The following is an 8916-nucleotide window of genomic DNA, read 5'->3' on the forward strand; positions in this document are numbered from 1 at the left end:
GAATGTTTTAACTCATTTAATGAAATATTTGCACAAGAGTGGTCATAGAATATATTGAGAATGACTTAACCATGAATTTTTGTGTTTTTTCTCTTCGTCCAAGTTTCAAACAGCTCGACGACTGATGCTTATCTTAGTTGTAGTAGAAACATATCAGTAAGGTATTCTTATTTGTGTTTTAATGGAGAACATTGTTGTTTTTTTTTGTTGCCTTTGTTTAATATAACTAACCATAATTACATATCAAGTATTCATACATTTTAAATTGTATTTAAGTCTATATAACACGATGACTTTTTGTTATTTTAGATGTATGTAAATATATTCTTTAATACTTCAATATCTAAAATGGAAAATATATTATTCATTTTCCTTCATTAATTCCTCATTCTGATATATTCTGGTGTATGTTTTCTCTACCATTTTGACAGGCAGTTTAACATTCAAATCACATGTTGCACTTTTTTAAAAATATCTAATTCTCTCCTTCCATCTTTATAAATCTCTAAAGTATTTTTCCCTCAATTCCTTAAAGTTTCAAAGATTTTCAATTAAACATACTTTAGAATGCATCTATAACCTTCCTTGCGTAGAAAGCCCAACTTTTGTCTGGACTCGTATTCCACTAAGTTGTTTATTTTCTTTACTTTCTCATGGACCATCGATGTTGTTGGAAGCCTGTCTTTGGCCTTGCATCCGCTTTCTCTATAGATATAATGAAAATGCTTTGTTTAAGTTTATAAGTGACTGGAGACTACGTTCGCTCTGTTCTCATCTATGGGATAACCAATGACATCGGTAATATGCTATCTGTAAGAATTGACCCTATTCGATCAAATATATAGCGGTTACTTCTTTCAGTCTTGAGACAGAATATCTCCAGAGTAGACGAAAAATTCACAAGTCTCTATTAGCTAGTGAACGCTGTCAATCGTTCGGTGCACTCGTGAATTTTGATTTGTTTGGTTGGAAATAAATTTTGATTTTGAAATTGCTTATAAAATATCTGTTCTCTTTAATTCAACAATGGCAATTCAGAAATTCATTTTAATTCTTCAATACATTTCTTTCCGTTCCTCCCGTTATCAACAGTTATTACTTGGATACCACATTTTTCTTAAGTTTCTGTGATATTTCCATCCCCGGTGGGACAGCGGTAAGTCTACGGACTTACAATGCTATGTCAGCTTAGCTTGAGCCCGATTCTTATTACATAAAGGTTTTTTTTCTCGGCCTATTTTTACAGAAGGTCAAACAAGTTCTATTTCTTACAACAATCAATACAAATTGATATTAAGTTTCTCTGATTAATTTCTCAAATTCCTTGTTCATCTTTAATCTCCCCTCAAGTAAATCGAACACTACATTTATATCATGCATCTTATATTCATTTGATTGTAATAAAAAAAAACAGAAATACACAGTATTAATAATAACGAAGTAAAAAGTAAAATGATTGCTGCCAGTTGTCGGTGGTTCGGAATTAGGGACAGTGCCACACTACCTAGCCTGTTTACAGAGAAATGTGCTACAGTGGGACTCAATAACTGGAGGAAGGGGAATCTGTGTTTTGACAGGTGTTAAACTTCTCTCACGTGTTTATAAGTTTTCAATCACCAATACCAAACCGTTATATTTTTATATATTTCTTCCTTTATCTTGACTGATCTCTAAACCTTCATAAGTAGATTGTTCCATAAATTGATTCAGAGTTGGAATTATTAATTATTTAAATCCAATATTTCTTATTATGATAATAATAATACTTCTTATTATGATTTATTAATTAACTTATTATACATACTATATATATATATATACATATCTTTATCCTCTTTATCAAAATCATCTGGAATACTATTTATTTCCTCAACCAAATTCAAAAATCACTAACTGTGTAACATTTTTTATTTTCTTTGTCGCTGCTACCCTTATTTTTTTTGGTATGACATTCTATAATCAGAGCCATTACACTTTTCTTTGCTTGCTTAAACTTTTAAGTTCATTCGACCATGCGTTTCTAATTAACTAAAAACGAGTGCATCAAGCATCTAAATTTGTGATTAGATCATTTTTACATCGAGGCGCTGCATAGTGGTTAGCTTGCCAGGCTGCGTATCGGAAAGTCCAAAGTCCGCAGCGCTATTCTGCATTTACAGTCATGGGTGCAATATTACGGTGACAGTCATTCTTAGTTACTCAGTTAAAACTTGGCGACGGAAGGTTCTGCTGGTTGGCTGTATTTTCTCTGATCATTAGTTCAAACTTAGCGACGGCCATACTTGAACTCTAGGAGTCTCTAACAAGATCCTTTCTTCCTTCCCCCCTTCATGCCTCTCACAAGTGAACACTTTAGATTCAATTACTAATTTACTTTTATTGGAGTTTTGATATAAATCGGACCACTAAGATTTAACTAGTTATCATCTTGAAAACAAAAACAATTACTCATTTTCTAACGTCCTCGGTGTCCTTAAAAACTTAAAGTTTAATTACACAATTCATGTGCATTTCATCCTTTTCACAGTCAGTTTGATATTGTTTCTAAATTAATATAATGATTTAGCTGCAATGTTTCTTCAATAGAAAGTTATAATACACATTTCTCAACAATATCTATCCCATTAGATAAACGTAACTCTATGTTTCGAATACCAACTGATAAACTATTGTATGAAGAATATTCAAGGATTTTGAATCAAACAATCAAACATTCACCTCAATAATAAGATATAATGATATGATGTTCTGTACTTCATATCAACGGAGGTTTGTATTTGACAAATCTTTGGATAATTTCAGATTTGAGAGAAGTCCTCTGGATTAGAGCTTCCAAGTTTCATTTACACATCTTTTATAGATTCAATTATAACGAAGAGCTGAAATCCAAGTAAGATCCTTTCTTTTCACAACTATTTATCACAAATTCCCAAATGTAGCACGAATCCTTGTAGTCCTATAAGCAGCACCGTGGATTATATCGGGATACCTGTTAATTTCTGCATTGTACTTAACAATGTGGAGCTAGTCCACCACGATTGGATAGTTTGTAGCATTAACTTCAAGTGCAATAGGGCATTGTGTATCAGGCAACGTTATTTTTGTAATTTTTTCTAATGTTGAGTTGATGTTAGTGAGGAAAATCTTTTTTATTATGGGTTTCCAGAACTGACCATAAAGGCTCGATAACGTTTAAATTTGATGACTGTGGTGACCAAGTTAGGCGTCCAAGCTCTTCCTCACGTTCTTTGATCCAATGGCACAGCGGTATGTCTGCGAACTTACAACGCTAGAAATCGAGTTTCGGTACCCGTGGTATGCAGAGAAAAGATATTCCATTGTGTAGCTTTGCGCTTAACTACAAACAAACTTTGGTCCAGTCTTTAATCATTTCAGCAGTATCAATTGGTGTATTGTTTTTCCGAATCAGACCAGTTCCATTTTGAAATAAAGTGTCCATTATAGCGTGAATCTGGTCTGCAATAAGGTTTAAGTGATCATTTACTGTCTTTTCATCTTTCAGTGAGATTAAAGGCCCTAAGCTATTCCAACAAAAACTACCAATGCCATCATAGGACCTCCATCGTGATTAACTGATAGCACATATATTCAGAGTTATAAGCTTCTTTTGTTTTTCACCATGCAAAAACATGCCATTTGATGGAAAAAGTGATGATGATTAATTTGATCAAATTACATTCTTCTTTAGATATTCGATCCAATTGTTCTTGACACCATTTTACTTGATCTTTCGCATTTTTTTCCTCTTGTTAAAGGTTGCTGAGTGACAGTTCTAATATGACAACCACCTTGTACATTTCCATTGGAGTTATTTCGAAGGAGATTGGCTGCTTTTCTTAAACTGTCTAGGGTTTTTCAAATAACTGTTTGTTTGTTTGTTTGTAGTTAAGCACAAGGCTACACATTGGGTTATCCGTGCTCTGCCCATCACGGGTATCGAAACCCGGTTTCTAGCATTATAACTCCGCAGACATACCGCTGTGCCACTGGAGGGGGAGGGGTAATTTTCAAATAAAATAAATGTAATAGAGCCAGTGCTTACTCTGTCAGAGACAAGTAAGTCTGGAAGAAATTTGGAGGTGTAATGCAACTTAATATTCTGGTATGACTTATGAAATCTGTTTTCACAAGTATGAATAAAAATAATTTCATTTAGATATTTGTAGATCTTTTGTATACATAGTTCAAATAACTCTCCCCTTTTCTGTAAAAAATTGTGTTCATTTGCTTATAAGTGGGACTTACAACGCTAGAAACCGGGTTTCGATACCAGTGGTGGGCAGAGCACAGATAACCCATTGTGCATCTTTGTGCGTAACTACAAACAAACACTTTGCTGATAACTTTGCCGGTTATTATTTAGAGGTTAGCGAGTTGGATTGTGAATCCAAGCGCCTATGGTTCGTGTCCGATTGAAACAGAATTACGCTCTGCACAATAGAAAAATAGATGTTCATGAGGACCAGAAAACTGTGATTTAAAAACCAAATATTTTCATCTTAGATTCATCTTAATTTATTAAACACATGTTGAAATAAAATACCTCAGGAATATACAAGAAGGGCAACGAACTGCTTCTACTTCCAAATAGCTACTTTAATGGGTTTATTTGAAACAATTCAAAACCATGATTATTATTTTTTTTTACAGATAACTATTGACGTCTAGATCTCACAGCGGTGTTCATATAGATACACACACACACATTAAACATATAGACACACATATAAACATAAATACGTACCTGCAGACACGTAACGTTAAAGAAAAAAACAGGAAAATGTTCCATTTACAAATGGCAGCAGTAATGTTGTATTAACGGGTGTGGAATCTTTATTCTTCATAGGTTACCAGGTGTGTAATCTCTATTCTTTTTCGGTGTTTCAGCTTTCTATAGAAACCCAAACCTACAATATAATATGAAAAATGTTCAATTTACAAATGACAGTAGTAATGTTGTATTAACAGGTGTGGAATCCTTATTCTTCATAGGTTACCAGGTATGTAATCTCTATTCTTTTTCGGTGTTTCAGCTTTCTATAGGAATCCAAACCTACAATATAATATGAGAAAATGGAAATCGTGACCGCATTTGCTGTTGCTACAGGGTCAGGTATGCAAAAAAAAAGTATAGAATTCATAGCAAAGAATGTTAGTATATATAAAAATGGTAGTAGAATCCACTTAACATCTTAGAAAAATGGCTTATAAAATCCCTAGCAATAATAGGACTTGTTAAATTTATGGTAAGATCAAATGATGCAAGTTTACCTTACGGCAAGTCCTAACATACATAGCAGACACGATTCTGTATTTTCTGAATTTTATATATCCTGGTAAGATTAATTCAATGATTAATCGTTTCACTTCTTGTGATTAATCTCAACTCAGTATTCGGTAAACAATGAAATAAAGTGAGATCGTTTCTCTTCTATTTAATAATATATCAATAAAGCAATATTCGGTTTCTTAACACATATTAAAGTTTAATTTACATTATACTTCCTGGTTGAAAATGATATATAACTTCTTTTAAACAAGTCGAATGTTGCGGTTGTGTTCGAGAAACATCATGAACTGACATTGGGGAAGGGATGATCTTCTTTCGCCTTCTGGGAACTAAAAGAACAAAGAGGGTGCCATGAATGTTGAAGATGGCAGCATCCATCTCATTCTAGATTCAGTCTAAGCAATAACTCCCCACCCCATCCCCTCGTTACGACTTTAATCCCGACTAGTTTGGGGTCGCCCTGTATTTTTGTAAGCCAAGAGTTTTTACACTCGGGTGGCTGGCCCAGTTGGCAACCTACGTAGGACGAGCATGTTCGGTGATGAACATTCGAACTCGTAACCCTCAGATTGTGAGTCGAACACCCTAACCACCATAAATCTAAGAATAGCAGTAGAGAATAAGCAAGTTTCACGAACATAATTATTTTCTTAATTTTATAGATTCGGATTTAATGCAATAAATTATGCATCTGAATGGCGTATACCTAAACGCATACATCTATGCTACGTACATACTTTTATTTAATATATATATAACCAAATACTCACAAACAGAATCTCTTGATTTTTGAATTTAACTATTTCGAAATCAGAGTTTTGCAGAAGTGAATTGTTTTGTTACAAACATCTTATTAGACTTGTTGTTGAACAGAGAATCTCTTCTATAAGATAGGTACTGTGTAGTTTCAACTTATTCCGAGCACATGCAACGAAGGTCATTACAGCATGGTGTCAGTGGAACCACTCAGAGTCTAAGAAAACTGAGAGCCTTAAGTCAATCCGAGATACAATCTGTAGCTTTCTTAAGCATCTTGTATTACTGTAGTATGTGTTATATCCATTTTTTTATGTTAAGGATATAACTTTTTGACATTGCATATTTTCAGTCAAAATAGGGACGATTCTATTGAAGTTCTTGGCTTCCCCTTTGAATATGTACAAGAATATAGTTTTATTTATACATAGGTGTGGCATGGCCAGGTGGTTACGGTGCTTAACTCGCAATCTGAGGGTCGCGGGTTCGGATCCCCGTCCCACCAAACATGCTCACCCTTTTAGCCGTGAGAGCGTTATAAGTGACGGTCAATCCCACTATTCGTTGGTAAAAGAGTAGCCCAAGAGTTGGTGGTGGGTGGCGATGACTAGCTGCCTTCCCTCTAGTCTTACACTGATAAATTAGGGACGGCTACTGCAGATAGCCCTCGTGTAGCTTTGCGCGAAATTTAAAACAAACAAACAAAACACTTTATACATATTTCTTTTTTCATTTCATTTTCGACAATGATTTATATCGTACGTGCGGGTGTATGTCAGATTTATAATTAAATTGTAAAAGTTAGGATCTGACATTAAAAACATTGATCAGCTTTGATACATTAATATAAAGCCAAATGATTCACATGTTAGAAGCGCCAAAACAAGATAAAGTTATAAGGACTTGAAAATCAACGAAGCTCTTTGTTCCCACCATGCATGTGTTGTTTGTTAGTTGATTCTCATGTCCTTGAAATCGCACACTACACAATTTCCACTTTATGTTTTGTACGACATATCTAGACTGTTACGAATTTTACACTCTAAGGTTATATTTTAAAAAAACTACCAGAAGAGCAGTTATTTTTTCCATCAAAGTTCAATTAAGGGTATAGAAAGCAGCCAAACGTGGACAAAAAAAGAAGACAAGTAAAACCAAGTTGTGAGAACGTTTCCATTCGTCTATCGAGTTAGTAATCGTCCGGCGACGTTTTTCTTTTTTTATTCTCTGTGTGTGTGTGTGTGTGTGTGTCCCTTAGTGTTGTTTTTTTTTTAATTTAACAAACTTCTGTTTGTTTATTTGAAGTTAAGCACAAAGCTACACAAAGGGTTATTTGTGCTCTGCCCACCACGGGTATCGAAACCAGGTTTATAGCGTTGTAAGTCCGCAGACATGCCGCTGTGCTACTGGGGGGCACAAACTTCTGTTTAAAGATAGACAAAAAATATATTACTTGAGGTATAAATTTTCTTATGCTGAAAATTTCTTAGTCAAAGTTTTGGTTCTACTCAGACTTTAAATTATTTATTTGATAGAATACACTAGACCGAAAATAATACAAAATTGTCTTACACTTAACAAAAACATAAGAAGAAAGTCAAACATTTTGAGTAGATTGTCATTTACTGAACTAACTGTAGTAAAAACCATATACGTTCAATGCGTTTTATAGCTTATATCTAGTTTCTTATAGTAGAACAAAACACACTCGATTGAAACCGTGGGTACAAATTGATTCGCGATAGTTGGAATATGGCATGTTATGAACTAATAGGAGCCCCCCCCCCCAGTAGCACAGAGGTATGTCTGCGGACTTACAACGCTAGAAACCTGGTTTCGATACTCGTGGTGGGCAGAGCACAGATAGCCCTTGTGTAGCTTTCTGCGTAATTAAAAACGAATGAACCAATAGGAAAATCCTTTAACAACAGCTTGATTTTCCTTTCTTTCACGTAAAGGATTAGCTCCTTCGAAGAAATTTAAACCTTAAGATTAAATAAACAGATAAAAAATATTAGATAAATATATTTAATAACAGATAACATGAAACTGTTTTCCTCTTATAGTTGTTTTTTATCAACTAAAACATTTTTTCAGTTTTCGTTAAATATGCCGTACCCTTTTTTGTTTATCCAAAAGCAATCTGTTTATATATATATTACGAAAAGTTTACTTTTTAAACGTAGTCAAAGATATTAAATTGTTAGTGGACTATTTTAAGGAAAAATTGAATTAGTGGATTGTGAGCAGATTTCGATAAAGTATGAAACAAGAGTTTACATATACTGAACTAATACACTTGAGAAAAGCTGTATATAATAAAAGCGTTCTTATTTTCGTCGGGATTCAATAGTGTTCTATTGCAGTGAATGACGCATTCGCTTCATAGTTAAAAAATTGAAGTTCAAGTGGTAAAGGTTTAAGTTTCATTTACATGTATGTTTGGCTGCATTAATTTTTTCCTCCTATGCATGCATGGTACAGGTATTTCTGTTAAACGAAACTCTGTTTGAATGGTTTTTCTTTGTTGTTTTGACAGAGAGTCAAAGTACTTTATTCCTTTGGCCTAAATTATTGACTCTTTACGTATCTCCAGTTTTCGAAAGCGGCGTAAGATATAACTCAAATTTTAAAAAATATATTAGTTTTTTACAGCGAAAATTTTTTCCGCAGTATTTTTTCCAGTCACAAATGTTTGTTTATAAAAAGTGATCATAAACTTCAATCAGCTTAAAAAACCTTGATGGGGAAACATAACGTAATTCTGAAGAGTTCTCAACATATTTCTATTGTAGATTTCACGCTTTTAAATTTCAAGATCATATCTCAGGTATACAAATACACAAATA

The 8916-nt window shown here is 33.8% G+C and overlaps 1 long non-coding RNA gene across 2 annotated transcripts; it reads right to left on the reverse strand.

Moving 5' to 3' along the window:
• Positions 1–637: 637 nt before the first annotated feature.
• Positions 638–6283, reverse strand: LOC111088940. 2 transcript variants are annotated; one of them, XR_002613311.1, is made up of 3 exons: positions 6082–6283; positions 4766–4928; positions 638–705 (listed from the first exon to the last, which is right to left on the reverse strand). It is a non-coding gene; the product is annotated as an uncharacterized LOC111088940 (long non-coding RNA). The 2 variants fall into 2 exon arrangements; XR_002613312.1 differs by having other exon boundaries at positions 4766–5074.
• Positions 6284–8916: the final 2633 nt, after the last annotated feature.

The sequence above is a fragment of the Limulus polyphemus genome, unplaced genomic scaffold (genome assembly GCF_000517525.1).
Source record: "Limulus polyphemus unplaced genomic scaffold, Limulus_polyphemus-2.1.2 Scaffold107, whole genome shotgun sequence".
NCBI lineage: Eukaryota > Metazoa > Arthropoda > Merostomata > Xiphosura > Limulidae > Limulus > Limulus polyphemus.